Raw genomic sequence first — 27450 nt, 5'->3', positions numbered from 1 at the left:
ATTTAAATTTATTCGTCACACTGCAAGAGCAATTAAGAACTACAAAAACTAAAAAGGTGATTAAAAATAGGTGTTGTCTGGAAACTAAACACTCGACTAAAAATAGTCACCGTATTTTAGCACCTAAAATATACACAAAATTAATTAATAAATAATAAATAAATATTATAAATTAAAATAAATGAATTGCAATAATAAAAAATAAATAATATTATAATGAATGATGGACTAAACTTTATTTTTAGATAATTTAACCATTAACATGAGACTATTGTGTGTTTGCACAATTAATTACACTACAAAAAAAAAAAAAAAGATAGAGAGAATAGAGGAAAATGAGAAGAGAGAAAAATAGAGACAGAATAAGGAAAAAATAGAGAAAAGGCCTGGAAAATGATCACATGGTCACATGATATAAAAATAGTGACAATAATTTTGCACCTAAAATATACACCTTTTATGTTTATTTTAATTTAAAAATCTGGTGTAAACTAAAATTAAATGAAAAATAAATACATAAAAAAAACTGAAAACTGAACACGACTAAAAATAATGCCCATATTCTAGTCCCTTATATATACATATCATATGTTTATAAATTAGGGCTGTCAAATCGATTAATCACAACTAATCACATCCAAAATTCCAATTAAAATATCTAATAAAAAATAAAAATATGTATATATTTAAGATATATATATATATATATATATGTACTGTGTAATTTTATTTTGTATGCGATTAATTGAGATTAACTGCGATTAATTGATTCAACAGCCCTACTATAAATTTTAATTTAAAATTCGCATGTAAATTAAAATTACATACAAATAAAAATGTATATGAATATTAAAATATTTTAAAATTTTTATTTTGGATGTAATTAATCAATTCGACAGCACTAGTATAAATTTAAATTTAATAAATTAAATACAATTAAAAATATTTATATTTATAACTATATATATATATATATATATATATAATGTGTAATGTATAATATAATATTATAATTTTTTATTTCAAAATATTGTATAAATTAAAATCAAATAAAAATAAAAATATTAATTTCTTATATTATATATAATATATAATTTTATATATTATATTTATATATAATATATATATAAATATTTTAAACCTTAATTTAAAAATTTTGGATGCGATTAATTGATTTGACAGCCCTATTATAAATTGTCATTTTAAATTCAGGTGTAAATTAAATACAATTAAAAATAAATGCATACATAGAAATAGAAATAGAAATAAATATAAAAAGTTAATTTCCATATCAACTACCCATCAGTATTTTACAACAGCAGGAGATTTGACTATGATGTTTGATCCTCTGATCTTCACATTGTCCTACATTAACATTTGAGGGGGTCTGCCAATTACTGTTTTATCTCACCATAATTTCTACGGTGATAAAAACAAAAAGCGAGTTTTCTCACCCATGTCATAATCAGTATAATCATCCTCACGCTAATTAAAATCCACTCAAGCTTCAACAGTGACAGAGAGTCCAAACATCTCCAGCGCTCATTTGACTAGCGGCGCTGACAGTTGGCAGCATTGTGAGCGTTAAGACGAGCTCTCCTTTCTCCATTCGGACTAATCAGTTAATTAACACACAACACAGATGTTGAAACTCACAGAGGGTGTTGAGGAGGCGAGGAAGGGTCTGTTCTTGTGCGAGAGCGTTCGGCATGTTTCTCACGGCTGTCAGTTTGCATGCTTGGTTTTGCTGCACCTTTTGACCCTTCGACGTGCTTGATTTCAGATGTGGCAGAGTAAAACAGCATTTTGGAAATTACACAGTCAGTCGGTAAACAAAATTTGTTTTCGTGTGTGTAAGATTAGCCAATAGCCAGAGTAACAGAAGTCTTACTGCATCTTCTCGTGAGCTCGCGGTCATTGCCGAGGGTTCTGAAATATTTATCAGAGGTTTCTGTTAATTAAAAAAGAGAATGCTAATCCAATTCACTGAACCTCTGCCAGTGTTACAGCATCTGTCACTCAGTAGTAACCTAAAGCATCATGGGTATCAGCGAGGTCCCTCCAGCTGAGCTTGGCGAGGGTTAGGACAGTTTGTTCTGCCTGTCGTTTGCAGTAGTTGAGCTGAAGAGAAAAGCAGTTTGGGGCTGAAATGCTGAACTGGAAACTCAAACAATGTTAAAACAATCTGAAGTGACTGGAAAAATAAAGTGTTGATTAAGGCCTGTTAAAGGAACGTTAAATGGTTTAATGCAAATTGAGCTGAACCGAATGCACTACAATGTCAAAATCAATAATAATGGCTTGTTGCATAATAAATAAATACCCTCAAGATTACATATTACATACTTTAAGCGTTAACATGACATATATACACATAAAAATATAACAAAATATAAAATTCTAAAATGATATTTCTTACTAAAATTAATATTACATTATATTACATTAATATAAAATATTATTTATAATAAATTACTGTCAAGATTAAATATTATATACTTTAAGCATTAACATGGGATACACACACACACAGAATATAAAATATTACAATTACATTTATTATATTAAAATTAATATTACATTATATTAATATTAAATATTATTTATAATAAATAATATTGTCAAAATTAAATATTACTGTCAAAATTAAATAGTAAATACATTAAGCATTAACATGAGATATATACACACACACAAACAAAACAGTAAATATTAAAATTATATTTATTATATGAATATTAATATTAATATTACATTATATTAATATAAAATGTTATTTATAATAAATTACTGCCAAGATTAAATATTATATACTTCAAGCATTAACATGAGATACACATACAGAATATAAAAATTATATTTATTATATTAAAATTAATGTTACATTATAGTATATTAATATTAAATATTATTTATAATAACATTGTCGAAATTTTATATTACTGTCAAAATTAAATATTAAATACTTTGAGCATTAACATGAGATATATACACACACGCACACAACCAAAACAGTAAATATTAAAATTATATTTATTATATGAATATTAATATTACATTATATTATATTCATATAAAATTTATTTATAATAAATTACTGTATAATATATATATATATATATATATATATATATATATATAAACAGTCACAATAAAATCTATATTATATTATATTATATTATATTATGCAACAAGTGCTGAAGCTTTTCTTTAAAAAGTCAAGTTTACAGAGTATATTAAACCTACAATTTCTCTGTTTTATTTATTTTTTCTCCATTTCAGTTGGTTTATACACCATATTTACCGCCCATGAACCGGCACCAACCCCCTGCCCCCCGTAACTCCACTATAGAGTGGAAAAAAGTAATTATAGATAGAGACAATCTATGAACAAAAGGTCAACACAGGATTATGGGTACAATCGTCCCTCATATGAGAGCAAAATGTCCCTTCAAAGGTGAAATGGCCATTTCTAAAGTTAAAGTCCAGGCAGACAGGAATAGTCTCTGGCCAAAACTCAACTAGAGTTAAAAGTGTGAAAGAGGCCGAAAGAGGACAGAGCTGTTTACTCTATAATTTACGCATACGTCCTCCTCTACGCTTTGTTAGATTCACCGCTTTGAAGAAAGACCGGTCAAAGAAAAAGCAAATCACATTAACTTAGTTTCCCGCACCTCATCTTTAGAAAATAAGTGTGGATTACGAAATACTGCCATAAGTAATTTCATCTCTAACTTGCGCGGCACTCTTTATAAAGTAATTTAGACGATATTGACTTTAATGTAAGCATTGTGCTGTGTATATCTCAACGCCTGAAAGCGAACAGCCGAATCCGAGTGTCTGGGTCTGTTCTATAAAGAATCAGAATATTCTCAAGCTCCCACAGCAGATGTGAAGCTCAGACGCAGTTTCAAAAAATGAGATGGAAAAAAAAAACATGAAAAGCTCATTTCATCTGAAATATAGAACAAAATGAACATACTGCTGTGAAGCCACATCTGCCCATCTGTCTCGCTGGAGTCTGTCCGTCCGTCACTGATCTTGTGCTAAATAAAACCCTGCTTTCGAATCCAGCAGTTCTAAGGACACAGAAGAGATAAAACAAACAAAAGCGCTCATAAAATTCAACATGACAGAGTCTGTGGTGTACTTTGTGTGATTTGTCATTCGCACGTGTTGTAACTAGGCGTGTCGCGATAAAATACCAAGCGGTAAATCACTCTCATGTTAATTTCATGTCCAAATCATCCCTGACCGCCAGCAAGGTCACGTGTCGAGACATTTTGACAGATGTTTAGTTTCCTACTAAGCACTGTTAACATCTATAGTACACAGGACGAGTTGTTAGATTAGATGTACATGGATTTCAGGGAAATTAGTTTTACTTTTTTAAAACTGTGATTTAATTTTTTGCGATCATGATGTCAAAATGAGTCTTTATATCTCCAAACTATCAATTTAATATTGCCCAGCTGTGACTTTATAACTTACAAAACATGTTAACAGTGTTAAAACACGCTACTGACATGCTAATTAATACTAGCTACATATTAAAACGTTACAAACATGCTAGAAACATGTTGGAAATTTGTTAGAAACATGCTAACCATGCTTACAGTGTTAAAACATGTTAAAACATGCTAATTAATACTAGCTACATGTTAAAATGTTATGCTAGAAATATGTTAGAAATATGTTAGAAACAAGTTAATTCATGCTAGCAATATGTTTAACATTCTAACAGTGTTAAACATGCTAACGACATGCTAATTAATACTAGCTACATATTAAAATGTTACAAGCATGCTAGAAACATGTTAGAAATGTGTTAGAAACATGCTAATTCACGCTAGCAATGTTAAAAATGCAAACAGTGTTTAAACATGCTAAAACGTGCTAGAAATATGTAAGGAATGTGTTAGAAACATGCTAATTCATGTTAACAATGTTAAACATGCAAAGAGTGTTAAAACATGTTAAAACATGCTAGTGACGTGCTAATTAATACTAGCTACATGTTAAAACGTTATATAGAAACATGTTAGAAATGTGTTAGAAACATGCTAATTCATGCTAGCAATATGTTAAACATACTAACAGTGTTAAAACATGCTAAAACATGCTAGAAACAGGCTAGAAATATGTTATAAATAAGCTAATTCATGCTAGCGATATGTTAAACATGTTTACAATGTTAAAACATGCTAAACTAATTAACACTAGCTACATGTTAAAATGTTACAAACATGTTAGAAACATGCTAATTCATGCTAGCAATATGTTAAACAATCAAAAGAGTGTTAAAACATGTTAAAACATGCTAGTGGCGTGCTAATTAATACTAGCTACATGTTAAAATGTTACAAAGATGCTAGAAACATATTAGAAATGTGTTATAAACATGCTAATTTCATGCTAAAACATGTCAGCAAAATGTCAAAACATGCTAGAAACATGGAAAATCATGTTAGCACGGTGCTTAACAACTTGCTAAAAGATGCTAGTATTATATCAATCATGCTAGAAATATGTTAGAAACATGCTAACCTTGCCACATAACAACATAGTGTATGCTAGAAACATATTAACAACATGCTACTTAATGTTAACAATGTTAAAACATGTTAACGACATGCTAAAACATGCTAGAAACATGGACAATAATGACAGCAATGTGTTAAATAATTGAAGCAACTTGCTAAAAGGTGATAGAAATGTATTAATCATTTTAGAAACACGTTAGTAATGTATTAAATCGTGTTAGCAAAGTGTTAAGTAATGCTAGAAACATGCTAGCAATCTGCTAAAACATGTTATTGACTTTCTCTGAGTAAAACCTCCAAACTTCAAGCTTTTCAAGGTTACATTAAACTTTCAGCCCTGCTGGTTTTGTCAAGTCATCATCAAAGTTTGTCATCACTGTTTACTCATCTAGTTTCAGGCTAAATGTGATCTCACAATCTAAATGTAGCCTGAAAATGTAGACGTATATCATGGAACCACAGATGCCAATAAAGTACCTTGTGTAGTGTAATCTTATTATGGAAACCAAAATATCCCAAACTCTCAAAATTGACTGATGCCTTGCCTGTAGTGTTTTGCCTTAAAGCAACTGTGAGTAAAATGTTGACACCATGTATATAAATATAATAATCATTAGCACCATGGTATGTATTAAAATATAACATTATAACCATTAGTACATATTCCTCATTACTTATTTCCTGTGACGCTCATCTTATAGTCCAATCAGACTTGTGGTTTCACTTGTCCAATGACAAACGTCCACCATACTGTATTCTCATTTTCTAGTACACAAGTCTTCAAAGTCACCCATTTCCCCCTGCAGCAGCATCACACCCGTGATGATTCACATTGTGGGTTGTAATTACTGCTGTGACATTTTCTATTAATTAGGTTACCCGTGAGTCCTCGCTCGGATTTCTTTGTAGCAAAGGTCAACCTCGGCAAAAGTCAAAGGACCGTCGTGCTGCACTTTGCGACGGGCCGACTGGGAGGGTAATTGCTTCGATTGTCAATAGCTTCTGAATACGGTCCATATTATAAACCGTCACTTAACGCTTCAAAGGTCCTGTCACAAATATATAAATAACGTCAAGCAAACAGCAGGCGCGACGTCTTACACACGAGAAACTTTGAGACGTGGCTTTCATTAGCGCCATCCTGCTGCGGTCTAATCAAGAAATGGTACGTGAAGACGTCTCCATCCACAGCATTTGTGTTGCATGTGATTAATGCATTTCTACTTGAAAGCGCAGAGTTTGTCTTTGTGATGGGAATCGAACAGACTGCGATGATCAACGGCGCTCCATCTGGCCATTAGTTATTCTTACCACAGCAACGCTCTGATTCAGTCACACTGACGGGAGTTAAACTTGGAGCGTGAATATCAGATAGCGGCGAGCTGTCGCGGGCCTTGTTTTGCTGTCTGAATGTCCCTCATTTGCTCTCATTGTGAGCAGAGTTACATGTCTGCGAGTAACAAAGGCCGGTTGCTATGGAGAGTCTCCTCAAGGGAGCCACGCTGCAGTACAGGCAAGACCTTTAGCAGGGGAAATTACAGTGGACTGTTTGCTGCCACCAGCTGAAAGCTCCTTCATTCAAATAACACAGATAATACGCTCTTCTCTGCAACACCAGCTGTGAAATTATCAGTCTGAATAGGGTAAGTGTAATTTGACAATGTGGAAAACCTGTCAAGAACAGGTTCAGATGTCAGTCACAGTATTGTGGGCAGCGCCTGGACTTGTACTGAAACTATGCTTTGAGTGACCCCAGTTCCTGATCCTATTTCTGTCATCTCTCATCTCTAATCAAACTGCTATATGAAAATAAAGGCAGTAAGGACAAAATGTACCTTAAAAAAAAAAGAACATGTGCATATTTGATGTATTTCATAAAAATGAAATTACAAGTTGCTTCAAAAAAATGAAGCTTACATTTTAGGACCTTGAAAATGCTTTGCATTGATATTATGTTGATGATCCCTGAATGAATGAATGAATGAATGAATGAATACATACAGCTAAGTAGCAAAAACCCCACTGAAAGCAAAGGGAATTGCAAATAAGTAAAATGAAGGAAGGAAAATATAAATATTAAAAAATAAATAAATAAAAAATAAAATAAAATCTTAAAGATGCATTACGGTAATGAGAATTTCGGGATGAAAATGCACCAATAAATAGATGTTTTAAATTCAATTAAGAAATAATTATATATATATATATACACACACAGACACAGACACAGACATATTTGATGTTATATATATATTTAATAAATGTATATCTCATAAATAATATATAATAATATAATAAAAAATAATATATAATAAATTTAAATACACGTAAAAATAAATAGATGAAATTAAGAAAATCTATTAAATTATAAAGTATAAATGAATGAATGAATAAAGATAAAAAAAATATTGAAATCACATTAAATTAATAAATAACATAAGTTATGTATTATACTCAAATAAATAGTTTTTTATTTAAGAAAAATCAGGCACTGGATTTTAAAAAGTATTTATTTATTTAAAATTTAAACGAAATGAAGAAAATAAATAAATTACGAAAAATGAATGAATAAACAAACAAACAAATAAATAAATAAATGCACTTAAATTGTCATGAAAAAAGGCTGATTAAAATAATAAATAAAACAATTATTATTTAAAGTTTTATCAAATATATTAATTTATGCAAACATCTAAATGAAACTAAGAAAATCCTTAAATTATGAAGTATTTATAAATAGTATAATATAAAGTATTTATGATAGCAAAGGGAAAGTAAAGGGAATGACAAATAAGTAAAATGGGAGAAGGAAGCAAAGAAGGAAGGACGAAACAAACAAACACAAATAAATAAATAAATTAGGAAGACAGTTGCATTACGGTAATTATTTTGAAAAAAAAAAAATTAAATGGAAAAACATAAAGAAAAGGACGATGCAAACACTTTATTGGTCTTTAGGCTGCTTTTTTTTTTTGAATGATTTGTCAGCTGATTTTTGAGAGGTTTTTGGCACTTTTCAATTGGTCACCTTGGAAGACCAGTTGGTCCAGCTCAAACCACCTGAGCCAATCAAACAACTTCAGGCTGGTTTCAATGATTTCTAAATGAAGACATTTTGCTGTCCAGCTCCTGTGATTGGATATTACCAGAAACTGGTTTGTGGTGCCAGGTGCTTGTACCATTTGCTGGATTGTTCAGCGCTGGATGGTGAATTTGGTGATTTTACTCAGCATTCTGTTTACTTACACAATTAACTAATCAGGACAGCAGCTGTGGGAAGCGACCTCAAGGTGTTGCCTAGCAACTTGTGCGCTGTGGTCTGGCTTCACGCTTGATGTGTGCGACTTACTGCAGCAGTAAAACTGTCTCCCCAACATCTCTGATTTGTGCCTCTCCAGGCCTTACGAGTGTTTGCGGTTCATAACAGCACACGCAGCAAACACTTCGACAGCACACTCTTAAATCCAATAGCACACTGCACACACACACACACGCACACTTCGGCACTGTCACAATTTTCCGGATTCAGCTCTGACCTTTGCTTAAATAATACGAAACAAAGAGACAGCCCGAGCCGAGATGATGTCCTCATATCCCGGCGAACGATTTCAGTAAGCAGCACATAATTCTGTGTTATGGAGCATAAAAAATAAAGAGCTATCATTGCATTCCCCGCAAGCCATAATCACATTTACCGAGCTTTGCTCGCAGTTGGACTTGCTTACAATGCTATATGTTCAAATTAATGAGCGACTGCAGAATCAAATGATCTGTAGATAGATGAGGCCTCAGCGCTTGGCTAAATGGCTCGTAATAAATAACCCAATCCCACAGGTTAACTGAGAATTAAAGGCCTATTTTATTGCATTTGGACGCTATGGCTGCCTGTGTCAATAGAAAACTCTTAAGCGATGCACTGTTGACCTTAACGCTTCTATTGAGATCCGGTAAGGTCACTTCATCTAACCGAATCTCTTTCTGCGGTTGCTATTTCACTCAGTTTACCCGCAGAACGAGAACGAAAGCTCCTCGAGCGATCCAGAAACCAGAGGTGATTAGTTTTGAAGTCTGCATTAAGTAAGAGCGAGGGAATCATTCGGATTCATGCGGTTCGAACCCTCTGTTTCCTGTCTACGCGCATCTCTTCGATGGGCGTCCCTGCTGCGACCGGCGCTGTGCGCGGACTGACAAATGGGAGTCGTTCGAGAAATTCCTTCTGGCTTTATCCCCAGTCAGTCTCAGCTGTTTTATTTGGAGATTACAGCGCTTGTTGATGTGATACTCTATTCTGACATCAAAGTTTGACTGATCTTGCAGGCCGTGTTGAAATCATCCTGTTAAAAAAACTTTCAAAGCTACTGAAACACCAGAGTATTGCTCTGGCTGTAAGGTCCCAGGCGGTTTTGCGCCTTCTCGTCTTTTGAGGCATTCCCACGTGATCAGACATCTCATCTTTGATGAGAACAACTGTGAGCGGACGGCAAACAACAGCAAAATGATGAGTGAGAGCAGAGGAATTTGCCAGTGAATAGTCTGATTCACACTCCCACAAGGCAATGATGTTACATGGAGTCATGAATGGTGTAGATCCTCCCTCAATGCCAACGAACAGAAGTAGAAATGCAACGCCAACAGCACCTCCTGTCACCAGTGAATTCATCTGTACAACAAGTCCAAAACTGTCAAAAGAGAGCCAAATTAAATCTCCAGAATCAAGATTTTGGCTACACAGAGGATGCCACAGAAGAACCATTTTGGGTTCCCCAAACAACGTTTTAGTAAATATCTCTTAAAGAGCAGGTTCTCAGAATATACATTTAATATTAGAATCAGTTTGCAGTGAATTCAAAATGATTCATTCTGAGCTTAAAGGAGAAGTCCACTTCCAGAACAACAATTTACTAATTATGTACTCATAAAGAAATTGTGGTTTTTGAGGAAAAAAATTCAGGATTTTTCTCCATATAATGGACTGATATGGTGCCCCGAGTTTGAACTTCCAAAATGCAGTTTAAATGCGGAGAAGGGTCTTATCTACTGAAACGATCGGTTATTTTCATTAAAAAAATACAATTTAAATACTTAATCTCAAACACTCATCTTGCCTTTCTCTCCCTGAACTCTGTGTATTCTGGCTCAGGACAGTTAGGGTATGTCGAAAAACTCCAATCATATTTTCTCCCGCAACTTCAAAAATCATTTCAAAATCACCCTACATTGCTGCAGAAGTACCCAACCTAGCAAAGTGAACATGCAAAGAAGATCAAACAGCCTTAACAAAAACAGTAGAACAGCGATATAGGACAATTTTTAAGTTGAGGGAGAACATGAGATGGGAGTTTTTCGACATACCCTAACTGTCATGAACCGGAAAAAAAACATTTAGGAGGAGCAAGACAAGACGAGCATTTGACATTAAAAAGTATATAAATTGTATTATTTTTATGAAAATAACCGAGATAACAAGATAAGACCCTTCCTCCTCGGCTGGGATCGATAACAAATGCATTTGGGATCGTTTGAAGCCGCATTTAAACTGCATCTTAGAAAGTTCAAACTCGGAGCACCATATGGAGAAAAATCCTGAAATGTTTTTCTCAAATGAATGCATGGACTGATACTAAGACACTTTTCAAAATGTCGTCTTTAACGTTCCACAAGTCAGATTTGTGTGACACTTTTTAGAAGAGCTGTCCCACTGAATGAAACATAACTAGGAATCACATAACTCCTGAGCTATGAAAGAACAACCTCTGAGCAATAAAATTCAATTTCAAAATTTACAGACTCTCATTTGATGTTAATTGCGTCTTTAACCCAACATCCCAGTATCAAGTGTTTCCTTGCAGCTGAATTACAACACAGAGAAGATTACATGCTTGTTGATCCTCTTCATTACCGCTAATCCCAACAAACGCTGATACAATCACCTTGCCACGATCACTGCAAAAATCAAAGCTGCCTTATCTTTCTGTGGCCTTACGCAGAGGATCAGGGGTCTGTTTAAGAAATAATCAAAAGAACGGTTGTGTAAAACAATGATTTGATGGCTTACTGACGTCTGAGTGTGAGACGAGTCCCGTTACAGTCGGTCTGCTCTAGATTTGACGTGTCATACCGGTGCACTCTCTTCTTGTGTCCATAGCAACCAAGCACATCGCAGGATCGACTGCGGCGCTGACAGCTGATTGGTGATAACGCTGTGATGTTGCGTTGACTCCTCTCATGATTTGAACCTGAGAATTGATTATCATCAGTGAAGTGGGAGGAAAACATCAGCTGTCAGTTTTCACCGTACTGGAAAATTATGATTTCACAGGTAATGAGAATTTGTTCACTTGAGGTCAAGATGGTTTCTTCCAACCAAGATCACCCTACAAAACCATTCAGAACACCTTAGCGACCGCAAAGCAATTCCCTGCCAACACTAACACTGTGGAGGAGAGATTTGTGCAGGCAAGCGCGGCTTATATTTTGGCTTGAAAATATAAAAGTCTAGTTAATTATACAGACATTCAAACGAGAGGCCAAATGCCAGCTCTTTTCTCTGAGATATGACCTGTGTCTGCAGCAGACCACTATTTTTACATCATTTTCAATTATCATCTAAAACAGGCCAGAGCCCCTGAGGAAAGGAGCCCGATTTCCATGCCAAGTCCTTTTTATGGAGACACACTGCAGTTTTACGCTTTTTTCAGTGATTGATGCAAGGGAACCGCATAGAATTCATGAATGCGAAAGTTAATCAGAGTTATATTTAGTAATATTTAGGCCAAGAATCGCTATTATTATTACGTAGAGTATTGCAAAGCATTTCTGAAGCTCAAACTGTAAAGCATGACTAGTAGCAGTGCCAAAGTCGTGGGTTTGATTTCCAGGGAATGCATAAACTGATAAAATTTATACAGTGAATGCAATGCAAGCTGCTTTGAATAAAAGTGTTTATTAAATGCATAAATGTAAACGTTATTATTGCAAATACTTAAACCCTAACACTAACTATCAACTTTTAAAATGTGGTTTGCAGAGACTTGCAACAAACTCTTGATTAGTACAACTAGCATATGATTAGTAAAATCTAAAAAACAGGGGCCACTTGCATAAACTTAGCCTCTAAACTAGTCTGACCAGCTAGTAGTTAGTCAAGGGGTAATTAGTCTTATATTTTAGAGTTTTCATGCAAACGAGTTAAAAAAAATTTGACCAGGGGCCAGTTGCATAAAATTAGTCTCTCTGTTACGATAGTGTCTTAAGTACTAGTCTGACCAACTAGCAGTTAACCAAAGGGTTTTTAACTTAGACTAATCAACATTTTTCTGTAACGGAATTGAAAACATAATGACCAGTCTTAAAGAAAAAAATAGCTGACTAACTTTCTAAGACTAGTCTAAACCTTTTATGCAACTCGCCCTAGTCTTAAATAAAAAACTTTTAAGGCTTAAACCTAATCTTTTATGCAACCGACCTCTGGATTAGGAATAAGCTCAATGAGCAACCACCTAAAAACCACCCAGAACAACCTACACTCTTAGAAATGAAGGGTGTTTTTGCCATTGAACAGCCATTTTGCTGTTTTGTTTTCTTTAATAATCAAATCTAATTTAATCATCTACACTCTTAAAAAAATAACATTTCTTTATTGGAATCGATGGTTCCATGAATAACTTTTAACATCCATGGAACCTTTCCATTCCACAAAAGGTTCTTTAGAGTGAAAAAAGGTTCTTTAGATTATTAAAATGTTCTTCAGAAATTGTTAATTTAAGAACTGTTCACTGAAAGTTTCTTTGGGGAACCAAAAATGGTTTCTCTATGGCATTGCTGCACAAACCAGCTTTAATAACTCTCATTTTTAAGAATGTAAAGAATCATTATAAAGATCTTTTGTATTCTTAAAAATAAAAATTCTTCATTGGCCTCAAGGTTCCATGAAGAACTTTTAAAATCCATGGAACCTTTCTATTCCACAAAATGTTTTTTTAAGCAGAAAAAGATTCTTTAGATTATTAAAATGTTCTTCAGACTATTAAAAATGGTTCTTTTAAAAAGGTTATTTGGGGAACCAAAAATGGTTCTTCTATGGTTTTGCTGCACAAACCACTTTTAAAAACCCTTATTTTCAAGAATGTAAAGAGCATTTTTGCACTATAAAGATTCTTTTGTAGAATGTAAAGGTTTCATGGAGGTTCTTTAAGGAACCACTGAAATTCTAAAGACTACTATACATGTAACACAACAAATGGGAGGAACAAAGCTTTCAAAATTCATACAAGGATACAAAAGCACCATAAAAGTGGTCAACATGTGAATGATTCATTCTTTTGAGTCAGATGATTTCAATGAGTTCACAAAGCAATTCCAAATCATTCATTCATACATCAGATTGCACTATAAAGATTCTTTTGTGAATGTTAAAGATTTTTCATGGAACTAGTAAAGAACCTTTATTTTTAAGAGTGCAAGAACTATATTTAGAGTTTTTTATTTAATATATTTAAAGACTTGATAGATGGTAGTATGCAATTACCTATCAAAGACCCCAGCAAGCACATGGAAAAACCACTTACGACACCTACAAATCACATAGCAACATTCTGGCAAGAGCAATATAATAATATAGCTCTGCATTTCTAGTACTCGCCTACATTACGTTTGATTTGTTTGCTGTATATCTAACATGAACGAAAGGTGAACGTGGAGGGGACAGGCCCTCAAATTCCTTCTGCTAAGTGTTTTTGAATGTGTAATTGCATAAAGGCATGATAAAGTGCCATTGTCCAAGATAATTACTTTAGAGATGTGCTCTTGTTATGCACTAAATGCTGCAAAGTTTAGTGTGACACTGCCTTAATGATTTGAGACTCAGGGGGGTTCATCAAAGTGGCTCGGGCTCGCCGAATGACTGACAGATAAATTAATGTTGTCAAGTCGAGGAGATGAATGATACAATCCCCTTTGAGCCATCGCTGCAGGGCTGAAGGATGAGACATCCCTCTTCTCTGAGGTTTTGGCCTTTCATCCCATCAACTCGACACCCAAGGAACTCTCTCAAAGACGGAAACAATGCTTAAAAACAAACACGAGGGAAAAGGGACTTAAGAGGTTTTAGAAGGTTCTGTGGAAGGACCTCTGAAGTGGAGCTGCAGCTATTAAGACACGACAGACTGACTTTTGAAAAACCCTGTCGATACATAAAAAAAGAGATTACGCTAGCAACCTCGGATAGGTCTACGCACCTTTATTAAAATTCCGCAGCTTTCTCAGATGGAATACTAAGCAGTTGCACATGGGAAATCAGATTGTGAGAAGTTCCTTTAAAGAGAATAGCTGTGAAGATAATCCCAGTAGCTTCGAACACGGCTGGAAGAGTTCATCAGCGACACGCTACATGCTAGTTGTGCTAATCAAAGTGCTTGCTGCAACCTCTCTCTTATCAGTTTTTGCATTCATTTCTCGGACTACATGGCGCTTGCTGTTGATTTTTAATTCAATATACACTTCCTTGCGTAAAACTTTCATAAGGAGCTTGCTAGTAAGACTGTGCATGTTATTCTAGTCCATCTTAAAGAAAGAGTTAACTAAAAATAAATCATTCATGTGCTTCCAAATACAAATTCCTAAGTCTATTTCACATGCAGTACAAAAATAAAGGGATGCATCATAAAAGCGCTCCATACGACTCATACATGCAAGTTTAGATTTGTGAATGAATCATTATTTTGAGTCAGATCATTTCAATGACTCATTTGATACAGTTTACAAAACATTTCTGAATGATTCATTCATGAATCAGACTGCTCCGATTATCAAATTCCGGTTGTCGTAACCTTCACTGGAAAAAAACATAGGCTACTTTATGGTATGTTTGGACAGATACTAAATAGATGCATTATCGACAGCATCTAAAATGAAAAAAAAAAAAAAAAGACTATTGCACTGAATAGGTAAATGAATAAAGCTGAAAACAAGCAATCACATGAATTCTCAAGACTTGAACTACAGTGCATGAATGAAAGTGTTTACTTTTATGATCATTTCATGTTTTTTGGTGTATTTAATGGTCACCACATATTGAGAAAAATAATTTTGTGCCCCACACCAAACAAAATAATACTGCATGATAAATAAAGGTTTTAAAGTGTGTTATAATGTCAAGTAAATAAGTCAAATAAAAAAATAAAAAACTCAATGGTCATAAATACAACAGTATCAAGTGACTAATTCAATGAATTTAATATTTATAAACAAGGAAAACATATAAAGCTGTTCAAACGTAAACGTGTTTACATTTTAGATGCTGTCAACAAGTATTGCATGTTTTATTGCCGATGCAAAAAAGTAAAAATGTACATGTGGTAGAATCTTTTTATGTAAAATACATGAGAATACTGTTGCAGACTCAACAATTCAGTTGAAAAGAAAGATTATAGCTTTACATGCTATTATTAGCTGCATTATTAGCTCTAGTAGCATTATTGGTGTTAGTTTGGAGGAAGACCTGTTTGTTTGAACAATGGCAGAAGTGGGAAATGTTTTGAAAATCTAAAAAGTACAGCTTTAGACAGCTGAATTCTATTGAGCTTAATCCGTGATTTGCCTGCGTGCATAAGAAACATTTCCATTCCTCCAAGTTAAGAGTTTGTATTCTCCAGCACCAAGGTGGATAAGCAACAGTGCATTACTAATGCAATCCGGTAAAAACACTTTATCAGATGAAATACACATTTCTCTAGGCACAATGCACACCATTTCCTCGTGCCTGGTGCTTTCCTGCAACAACAAACCATTCTAATCCAGCAAAAAACCTAGAGAGCTACGGCCGGTGCTCCATTTCTCCCAGATGGCTGGAGACTTCCCTGGTGCTCCCCGCAAGCCATGCGTTATCTTTTTCTAATTGCTAGTTTATGTTTTAACACTTGAGCCGGTCACAGCTCATTCCAAACGGCTTCGCCTCTAATGACTTTACACCCCGCGATGACGACTGAGTTGCACTGCGTCGTAAATCACGGTAATTAAGCGTACTCGTCATCGTGCATGAGATGGAGATGGAGGTTCGGAATATGGAGAAATGGCCATCATTTGTCGGAGGTTGGTTTCTGATTTACAGCGTGTCAAATGTAATATTGCATGTTGATGATGCCACATCGAATGCAATTGAGTGTCCATTACCTCACTATAAACATAATAAAGGGGGTGACACAAGAAAATGGCTCTTGACGTGGAAACATAACAATCAGTCACGGTTAAATGGCCTTGTACAGGCATGTTCTCTATGTGTATTAAATTACAGAATAGTTATCTGTCTGTATGCAGTGAGATTTCATCAGGATTAGCGTTCGGGGGTCTCAAAGGCCGTTCAGCTCTTTGCAGCTGTGCTGAAGCCCAATATTGAAGTCCCATTGGCTCTTGGCAGGCTGGAGAGCGCTTGTGGCTAATCCCTCCCTGGGCGACTGCTGTGCCCTCAACCTGACCCAGGACGTCACGGTCATAATACCCCTCATATGTCTACTGCAAAGGGAGATCATTCCTTCCAGTCCCAAAAGAGTGTCTAGTAAATTCGCACATGGTTGCTCAGTCCAAAACTAGAGTTCAATTCCATCTGGTTCTCCCAACCGGCCTTGTTCGACATTGTATCTAATAAAGATTCCAAATGGGGGATTTCAGAGCAAAGCTGTAGAAGAATCATTTTTGGTTCCCCAAAGAACCTTTCAGTGAATTTTGAACTTTAGAACATTTAAGATCCTTTTCCCACTACACTTTTAAAAATAAAGGTTCTTTACTGGAATTGATGGTTCCACAAAGAACCTTTAAAAATGGATGGAAACTTTCCATTGCACAAACGGTTCTTCCTACACTGTCAGAAAAAAAGGTACATCTTTGTACCTTATCTACCCCTAAACAGTACATATTAGTTACTTAAAGGTACATTTTAATACTTTGAAAGTACATGTTGGTACCTTAAAGGTACATATTAGTCCTTTAAAAGTACATATTTGTACCTTTTCTCTTTGTACCTTAGGGTACCGCTCAAGCAACAGAACTGTACCTTTTTTTCTGACAGTGTAGTGGATTTTTTTTTTGTTAGATTATTAAAATGTCCTGTTAAACTGTTCATCGAAAGGTTCTTTGGGAGGACCAAAATGTTTCTTCTGCATTGCTATGAAAACCCCAGATTATAAAGAATCTTTTGTTCTTTTCATCAATATTAAATGCTCTTTATGGAACCACCAATGCTCATATAGATTTTTTATAAAGAATGTACTTTTTTTTTAAGTGTTTGACAACAAATCTACCATAACAACTTGACAGTTACCAGTAGTTATAAGAAATGAGTTAGTAATTCAGTAATTGTGAGCATCCAAAAATGGAAATTAAAGTCATCAAAAGTGCCACCTTCTCAAGAGGATATGAGTTTGGAAAACAGCTTCCATGCAGACCAAATGAACTGAACTTGTGCGTAAAGTGGACTTATGCTAATAAGGAACATTCTCAGAACTTTGGCTAATGTTCTGGCAATGTTCTCTCAAAATGATAAAGAAAATTTACTCAAGTAATAAGACATTCATTCAGAAGTATTTGTTAAGAATGTTCAAAAAAATGTTAGCACAAAAATGTTATTTAAATATTATTCATGGAACGTTTTCCAAAATATTTTAGTGGGCATTTCTAAATGTTACTTTTTTTTCCAGAATATTCATGGAACTTTTCAAAAGTAACATTCCAGAACATTGAAGGAACATTCTAAAGTTACATTCCATAAAATTCAGGGAACGTTCAAAACTAACATTCCAGAACATTCAGGGAACGTTCAAAAATAACACTCCAGAACATTCAGGGAACATTTAAAAGTAACATTAAGGGAATGTTCAAAAGTAACATTCAAGAACATCCAGGAAACATTCAAAAGAAACACTCCAGGACATTAAGGGAATGTTCAAAAGTAACATTCCATGACACATTCAAGGAACATTCTAAAGTTACATTCCAGAAAATCCAGGGAACGTTCAAAAGTAACATTCCAGAACATTCAGTGAATGTTCAAAAGTAACATTCGAGAACATTCAAGGAATGTACAAAAATAAAACGCCAGAACATTTAAGGAACATTCAAAAGTAAAACTCCAGAACATTCAGGGAACGTTCAAAAGTCAAACATAATCAAACACAGATCCAATAATCAAGGTCTTCAACATTCTAAAAGGTGTAGGTTGGAGCTGGCTCTAAACTGTGCAGAGCTGTGGTAAATGTTCCGTAACATTCCAGAAATGAACATTCAAAAGTGTTCTAAAGTAAATGTTCCGTAAATGTTAACTTAAGAGAACGTAACTTAATGGGACTGTTACATTATTAGAACATTATTAGAACATATTTTTGTTAGCTAGGTGGAAAGTCTATTGCATTTTTTGAATAACAATGTTTTTCTTCAGGAGCCATGTATTATCTTTTTAACCTTAATACAACATGGCTCATGTATATCCAACAACCTCCAGATCGACAACTCACGTAAATGATAAACTATTAGCACAATAATTACATATGAGAAAAGAATCACAGCTGCTGTAAGTGTGAATGAACTAGTTACTTTAGCCAAAATTAAATGAACACAGCGATGCCAGGGGCGATTTAATCAAAGCGAAATGAATGACAACTCATTTCTCACATTGCACAAACGCTAGCAATTTGTCCTAACCAACCAAAACATTAAACTTCACATCAGCGAACCGAGCCGAGCAGAACGGACAGCTCTGATAAAAGTGACGTAAGATGAAATTGAGTTAAGTGGCCTTTGCAGTTACACAAGTTTCTGGATCTCATTAGCTCCTCCTAGTCAGCGAGTGTAAAAGTTAGCTTGAGTCTTGTAAAGTTAAGCTGCTTTATTGGCGTTTCTCATTGGCTGCTGGGGATTAATGGCCAATTCCTGCAGCGGGATACCGACCCGTGTTTCACCTCCTCTCAGCAATGTCACTTCCAGTGAGGGTAAAGTGAGGACGACTGCGCTAATAAGATTTTATCTAAGCTTCACTCTTGAACTGCTAGATCACATCTAACAGTCTTCGCTGAGGCAGGAGAACATGCACTTATATATAAAATACAAAGGGAGAGAGGAAGCGAAAGATCAAGAAATGAGCCATAAACTGAGAATTACGCTTTGAGATGTCCTTTCAGTGTCCTCAGCGTTATGGCTGATGTTGGCTCTCAAAGAGCGTGCTTGTAAAAAGTGAGGAAACATTTATAGTACACATCAAATTATAATTTTAATTATAATTTGATGCACTTGATATAATTTGAGCACAATTATATTATGTTGGTATGTGTAATGGAAAGTGACACGTGAGTCACTTTCAAGTTATTCTACATTCTCTCTCTTTCAAAACACTAGAGCTGTTCGTGCTATTTTTATTCAAGAATTTTTTTGGGGGTGTTGACAAGCATTTGTTCACCAACAAAATTTGCATGCAGTGACATACCTCTAAAGATGCCATGTTGCTTGCAGCGCAGACAGCTTCATTCAGTAGAACGGGAGTGATCTTGTGTTGATCCTTTGCATTGTAGACATGGTGTCTAGTAAATGAAATCAACAGAAAATGAAAATTAATCATTTGAAAAATAAATCAGGAATTATAGAGTAAATGTACTTGTATTTTTTTTTTTTTTTTTTTTTTTTACATTACATTAACAATAATGAATTAAGAATCATTTATTGTTTATGGTATATGTATATGACATAAAAATGTAACAGTAATAATAATAATAATAATTAAATAAATAAATAATTAAATAAATCATACAAAAAAATAAACTGTAGCACTTAATCTATTATTATTATTATTATATAATTTAATATTTTTATAATTCATATAATAATAATAATAATAATAATAAAAACACTTCTAAAAAGTACCCCTAAACACATATTCAGTTATTTTAGGTAATCAGGGCATAAAAATGAATATTAAATAATTAAAATAAATTACAAAATAATTAATAGAATTAATTAACAAAAAAATTATTATAGCTATATTACTTCATAATAGCTACATAATTACTTAATAATAATAATAATCATATAAAATTACTTTACAATAATATACAATTACTTCATGTCATTATATTATTATTATTAAATAATTAAAACTATATCACTTCATACTTATAACAATAATAATATCAAATTATTTCATGTTATTATTATTAAATAATTAAAACTATATTACTTAATAATGATAATAATAATAATATCTAATTATTTCATGTTATTATTATTATTAAAATTAAAACTATATTACTTCATATTTATAATAATAATAATAATGAACTACATTACTTCATATTATTATTATTATTATTATTATTATTATTATTATTATTATATAATTCATAGAATTGACAAATTTTGGATCTAAAAAGTACTCCTAAACAGATATTCAGTTATTTTAGGTGTTCAGGGCATAAAATCATACATCAATAATAATAATAATAATAAAAACAATAATTATTATTATTATATAATTAAACTTTAAATAACAAATACATCACTATAATAATACTAATACTAATAATAGTTTTACCATTATTATTATGTTTTATCATTATTACCTAATTTTATATTAAATTGATATTAATTAAAAATGTCACTGTACTAATTTCTTAAAAGCACCCCCAACATTGCCCCCAAAACATATTCAGACATTCTGATAATCTGACTTTTTTGATAATCTGTCAACAATTTCTTATCTAGGAACTCGCAGCTCCCTACCAGACTGTGTGTGACCTGCTGTACTGAAGTATTATTATCATCCTCCTGATTTCACTTTGGCCTCCCGAATGATTAGTCCTCGCATCTCCAGATGGCATCATGCTCTCGGTCCACCGAACAAACCATCTTAACCTAGAGCACACCATCCTCCTCAACACTACAATCTACAGTACTCTGTGTAAACCTTCAAAGACGATCACATTACTCTTGAAATCCTGATCTAACATCACTCACGGTCTTGTCAGGTGGATGATGCGAGGACAAAAGCTAGCGCTGTCTTTTAATTGTCACCATCTGTGTTTTCAGACTTCATTAGAATGCAGTTCGATCTGACGGCGATACGCCGAATCCGGCTTCTCTCGCAGGAAAAAACACGACTTTTGGCCTGCTTTCAGGGTTGCGGATATCATATCAAATTAAATTCCTTAATTAACATCCTTCGGGGATGAACAATTAAACATTATTTCAGAATCGACCTCAGTTGACTTAGCAGGAAAAACACGACGCCAAGAGCTCAAACGCAGCCTGCTGTGTTGTACCCATATATTTCAGCACGCTAGGACTCAAACGGCGATGGGGGGTGCGGTTTTGGCTGGCTGTGGAGGTTTGTCTGGTGTGACACGCTGCTCTATTATCCCAGAATAGAACACTTGAAGCTAATTATCGCTGTGTGAGCACAGTGGGCCCTAAGGGGGCCGGTTCCTCTGCTTTAGATGTGTGAGTAATGTAGAGGAAGGCTACGGCTAATCTCTAAAGAACTGACACTCCGATACAGAGCAGCGGTGTTTTGTGATGCTCAGCACAGCCGATCTGGGCCACAGACGGGCAGAGCAATGAAATCAGAGTAAATATTTGTTCGCTCGCACTTACTGTAACTAATTAATCAAACCACAAGACCAAGCAGGTTATAAAAACAGAGAAACCAGCAAAGCATTAACATTACTGGAGCTCAACAACTGAAAAACTATTCAATTTGCTAATTAGACTGTAGCTTTGACCACGTGACCAATAGGTGCACAGTCATTTACATATACAGTAGAAGTGTTAAAGGGATAATTCACTCAAAAATTTAAATTTTGTCATTAATTACTCGACTTACGTGTCATTTCAAACCTGCAAGAAACAAATTAAGGAATTTTTTGATGAAATCCAAGAGCTTTCTGTAAAGTCATTATTTTTGTTTTCTTGCACAAAAAGTATTTTATCGATGTCATTACTACCTTTCTGGGCGTCAGAGTCAGAAAGCTCTTGGATTTCTTAAAAAAATATCTTACTTTGCGTTCAGAAGATGAACAAAGGTCTTATGGGTTTGGAATGGCATTGTAACGTTGAGTGAGAGACGTGAGGCGAGCGGATCCATTTGCATACTTTTATTAACGGGATTAGACATAGACATGGTCAGGCAGGCAGGGTCAGACAACGGCAGGCAGGTGTATGGACGACGAGACAAGAGTAATCCTAAATCCAGGCAAGGGTCAATACAGCGGCGAACGAAATCAGAGAAGGGCTAGGCAGAGAGTAATCCGTAAAGACAGGCGAGAGTTCAAACAACAAGAAAACAAAACACAGAATGGCAAGGGGAAACGCTTAGTATGAATGATAGTAACAATACAATACTCGGCGAGGAGTGACAGGAAGACCGGGGTATTTATACAGTCTCTGATTGGACAGGAGGAAGTGCAATGGCTGATGGGGAGTGTAGTCCGGGGTGTAGTGTGGCAGTCCGTGCGTGACAAAACGCAAGAGCGACATCTGGTGGTGAGCGGTCCGCAGCTCACCGACCAGATCATGACATAGCCCCCCCCAAGAGCGGCTTCCAGACGCTCCAACAGGACAACAGTCCATGGGAGTGGTGGGGAGGGAGCGAGACAGGGTGAGGGTTGGAGGGCCAGGCCCCTGCGGAGGACCCGGTGATTGAGGCAGGACCGGCAGAGCGGGAGCCCTCCAGGGCGGAGCCGGAGGCGGAGCAGGCAATGCAAGAGCCCTCCAGGACTGAGCCGGTGGAGCCCTCCAGGGCGGAGCAGATGGTGCTAGAGCCCTCCAGGGCGGAGCCGAAGGCAGAGCAGACGACGCTAGAGCCCTCCAGGGCGGAGCCGGTGGAGCCCTCCAGGGCGGAGCCTGAGGCGGAACAGGCGGCGCTAGAGCCCACCAGGGGCGGAGCCGGAGGCTGAGCAGGCAGTGCAAGAGCCCTCCAGGGTGGAGCCAGAGGCAGGGCAGGCGGCGCTAGAGCCCTCCAGGGCGGAGCCGGAGGCCGAACAGGTGGCACTAGAGCCCTCCAGGGTGGAGCCGGAGGCGGAGTAGGAGCGCAGCAGCCCTGCGGGCGCAACAGGAATCTGCATCACGCTCTGGGACCTGGGGAGAGCAGGGACAGAGGAGGCAGACAGAATAGAGGAGAAGCCGCAGCAGCCCTCCGGGCGGAACAGGAGGCGGAGCAGCCCTCCGAGGCGGAGCAGCCCTCCGGGCGGAGCAGGAGGCGGAGCAGCCCTCCGGGGCGGAACAGGAGGCGGAGCAGCCCTCCCGGGCGGAACAGGAGGCGGAGCAGCCCTCCGGGCGGAACAGGAGGCGGAGCAGCCCTCCGGGGGCGGAACAGGAGGCGGAGCAGCCCTCCGGGCGGAACAGGAGGCGGAGCAGCCCTCCGGGGCGGAACAGGAGGCGGAGCAGCCCTCCGGGCGGAACAGGAGGCTGCGTCATTGACTGGGACCTGGGGAGAACAGTGACAGAGGATGCAGACAGGAAAAAGGGAGAAGCAGAGAGTTTGGTGGTTAACGCCCCCTCCGTAAGAGGTTCTACGGCCGGCGCCGACACCTCTGGAGGCATTGGCGCAGCTTCTCCGACGGGGAAGGCCTCTGAAGCAGACTTGAGACCATACGGAACCTCTGAAGAAAGCCTGTGATCAAATGGGAGCTCTGCAGCAGGCTTGTGATCAGGTGAGAGCTCTGGTGCAGGCTTGTGATCAGGTGAAAGCTCTGGTGCAGGCTTGTGATCAGCCGAGAGCTCTGGTGCAGGCTTGTGATCATCGAGAGCTCTGGTGCAGGCTTGTGATCAGGCGAGAGCTCTGGTGCAGGCTTGTGATCAGGCGAGAGCTCTGGTGCAGGCTTGTGATCAGACGAGAGCTCTGGTGCAGGCTTGTGATCAGACGAGAGCTCTGGTGCAGGCTTGTGATCAGACGAGAGCTCTGGTGCAGGCTTGTGATCAGACGAGAGCTCTGGTGCAGGCTTGTGATCAGGCGAGAGCTCTGGTGCAGGCTTGTGATCAGACGAGAGCTCTGGTGCTGACCTGGGAACAGGCGTGTCCTCAGGAGCACAGTGGGCCGCCCACACACACCACATGGCCACTGCCACTAAGGGAAGAGCAGCAGCGATGACGTCACTTGGCTTGTGGGGATCTGCTGTAACGTGGCTTGACTCAGGAACAACATGGCTTGACTCGTGGGGCACAGCTGTATCTTGGCTTGACTCAAGGAGAACGGCAGCTGTGCTTTGACCTGACTCAGTTGCTTGACCGGACTTGGAAGCTTGACTTGACCCTGGGGTAGCAGCCGCGACGTGAAGGAGCGCCACTTTAGCTGCCCATACGGCCCTTAGGGGTGAGTCCAGCACGTGGGCCATCATAAGCCGTGGTCTTGGGATGTCAGGAGAGACGTGACCGGACTCAAGAACCACGGCTGCAACTTTGCTTGACTCAGGAACAGCCGCTGTTATGTGACTTGACTCAGAAACCGCTTCAGGAAGTGCGGCCATGATGGGTGCAGACTCGGGTGCAAAAGACATGACGTGAACAGGCTGTGGCTTGGCTGACGAGGCGTTAGCAGGCTTTGACGTAGCGCCCATCTTGTGCAGTGGCTCTGGCGTGGCAGCCATCTTGTGCAGTGGCTCTGGCGTGGCAGCCATCTTGTGCAGCCATCTTGTGCAGTGGCTCTGGCGTGGCAGCCATCTTGTGCAGTGGCTCTGGCGTGGCAGCCATCTTGTGCAGTGGCTCTGGCGTGGCAGCCATCTTGTGCAGTGGCTCTGGCGTGGCAGCCATCTTGTGCAGTGGCTCTGGCGTGGCAGCCATCTTGTGCAGTGGCTCTGGCGTGGCAGCCATCTTGTGCAGTGGCTCTGGCTCAGGATTGATGGCTGTAATTTGACTTGAGACAGAAGCGACAACTGTAACTTGACTTGACATAGTATCAACAGCTCTGACTTGACTTGACACAGGAAACACAGTTTTAATTTCACTTGCCTTAGAAAGAGCAGCGCTGACTTGACTTGGTGCAGGAAACGCAGCTCCAGCCTGACTTGGCTTAGAAACTTGACTAGATTCAGGAAACACAGCTGCAGCGTGACTTGGCTCTGGCATGGCAGCTGTGACGTGACGGAGCTCTGTTTTCGCCGCCATTTTGTGAACGGGTTCCGCCGTCGCCGCCATCGCTCGAGCGCGCTCCGACACGGCCGCCATTTCACGAGCGATCAAGCGGCAAACGTGTCCGTAGCGTCGCGCTCGGCGCGGCCGCCATCTCGCGGCGGGGTGAGCGGCCGCCATTACCACATCGTCGCGTTCTCCGTCCGCGACCCCCACAGTAAACGACGAGCCCTCACACAAAAGAGCAAAGTCCAAAAACACGGCCAGAGACGAACGCGGACCCTCGCGTCTCAGTCTCGCTTTTAACAGTTCATTTAAACCATCACAAAATATTTCAATGAGAATACAATCCGGGAGGTCAGAATGATTTGCAATGGCTAGAAATTCAATTATGTGCTGTTCAAGTGTACGTGGTCCTTGTTTAAGTCCGAATAAAATCCTGTTAGTGTCCATACCTGATGAATGTCTGGGTGAAAAGCTGCTGGATCCTTTTGTGGCCGAGTATTCTGTAACGTTGAGTGAGAGACGTGAGGCGAGCGGATCCATTTGCATACTTTTATTAACGGGATTAGACATAGACATGGTCAGGCAGGCAGGGTCAGACAACGGCAGGCAGGTGTATGGACGACGAGACAAGAGTAATCCTAAATCCAGGCAAGGGTCAATACAGCGGCGAACGAAATCAGAGAAGGGCTAGGCAGAGAGTAATCCGTAAAGACAGGCGAGAGTTCAAACAACAAGAAAACAAAACACAGAATGGCAAGGGGAAACGCTTAGTATGAATGATAGTAACAATACAATACTCGGCGAGGAGTGACAGGAAGACCGGGGTATTTATACAGTCTCTGATTGGACAGGAGGAAGTGCAATGGCTGATGGGGAGTGTAGTCCGGGGTGTAGTGTGGCAGTCCGTGCGTGACAAAACGCAAGAGCGACATCTGGTGGTGAGCGGTCCGCAGCTCACCGACCAGATCATGACAGGCATGAGGGTGAGAAATTGATGGAATTTTTTCATTTTTAATTAATTACTTAATTAATTAACATTAATAATGTCGGAGTGAAAAATAAATCTAAACTTTAGTGAAAAGACAAATTATATATATGTGATGCGATTGGGAAAACTTGTCGGATGTCGCACCAGGACGTTTTCAAGAAATTCAAAAAAAAAGTTAAATGTCAATTTTTTGTCAGAATTCGGTTTTCAATAAATTATTATTCTATAACATCTTGTCTATCATCTCTGAAAATATCTTGGCAAAATTCACTTGTTCAGTGCAGAAAAATTGCGATTTATTGCAGCAGGCTTTCATATGGTATCAAAACCTAAAAAAGGTGCAGTTTCACAATGTGTTGGGTTTTCCTAGATCACATTACATATATTTAAAAAATGTAAATAAAAATGCAAAATTCAAAACTATAATAACACTTGCATAAACAAGCTAGGTCATTTCAATATTTGTGGGAAATGGTGATGTAACACTAAATTACAGCTGTTTTGCGCAAAAAACCTTACTTAATATTATGCATGGACTTCAGAAGGTAAATTAAATATGTTCAAAAACATGAAATTCGTACTTTTTTTTAGATAATTTTTTTTTCATATGCCAGACGGATTACCCTAAAAATGTAAAAAACATTCACTATTTATATGCCCTATTACACTCTTTAAAATAAAATTTATAAAATGGATAGTTCCGGTCCTTGATTCTGATTGGTTAAGCCTAAAATCAGTTGTAAATTACTTTACAAGCATACACCTTTGTTTACTTTTGTGTGCTGCTTGGCAATCACTTTGTTACAACAACAACTG

At 37.4% G+C, this 27450-nt stretch overlaps 1 long non-coding RNA gene across 4 annotated transcripts in view; it reads right to left on the bottom strand.

The window, feature by feature from the left end:
• LOC127163679 (uncharacterized) overlaps window positions 1-21824 on the bottom strand; it is a 48851-nt gene extending 27027 nt beyond the window's left edge. For 3 of the 4 annotated variants that reach the window (XR_007827523.1, XR_007827522.1, XR_007827524.1), the window contains exons 1-3: window positions 21300-21824; window positions 20011-20104; window positions 3983-4079 (exon numbers count right to left, since the gene is read on the bottom strand). This is a non-coding gene — a long non-coding RNA (uncharacterized LOC127163679). The remainder of the gene's footprint in view (window positions 1-3982; window positions 4080-20010; window positions 20105-21299) is intronic. The other variant, XR_007827525.1, reaches the window with a different exon arrangement.
• Between the last annotated feature and the right edge of the window lie 5626 nt (window positions 21825-27450).

The sequence above is a fragment of the Labeo rohita genome, chromosome 4 (genome assembly GCF_022985175.1).
Source record: "Labeo rohita strain BAU-BD-2019 chromosome 4, IGBB_LRoh.1.0, whole genome shotgun sequence".
Lineage (NCBI taxonomy): Eukaryota > Metazoa > Chordata > Actinopteri > Cypriniformes > Cyprinidae > Labeo > Labeo rohita.
This window is presented reverse-complemented; position numbering and strand designations above follow the sequence as displayed.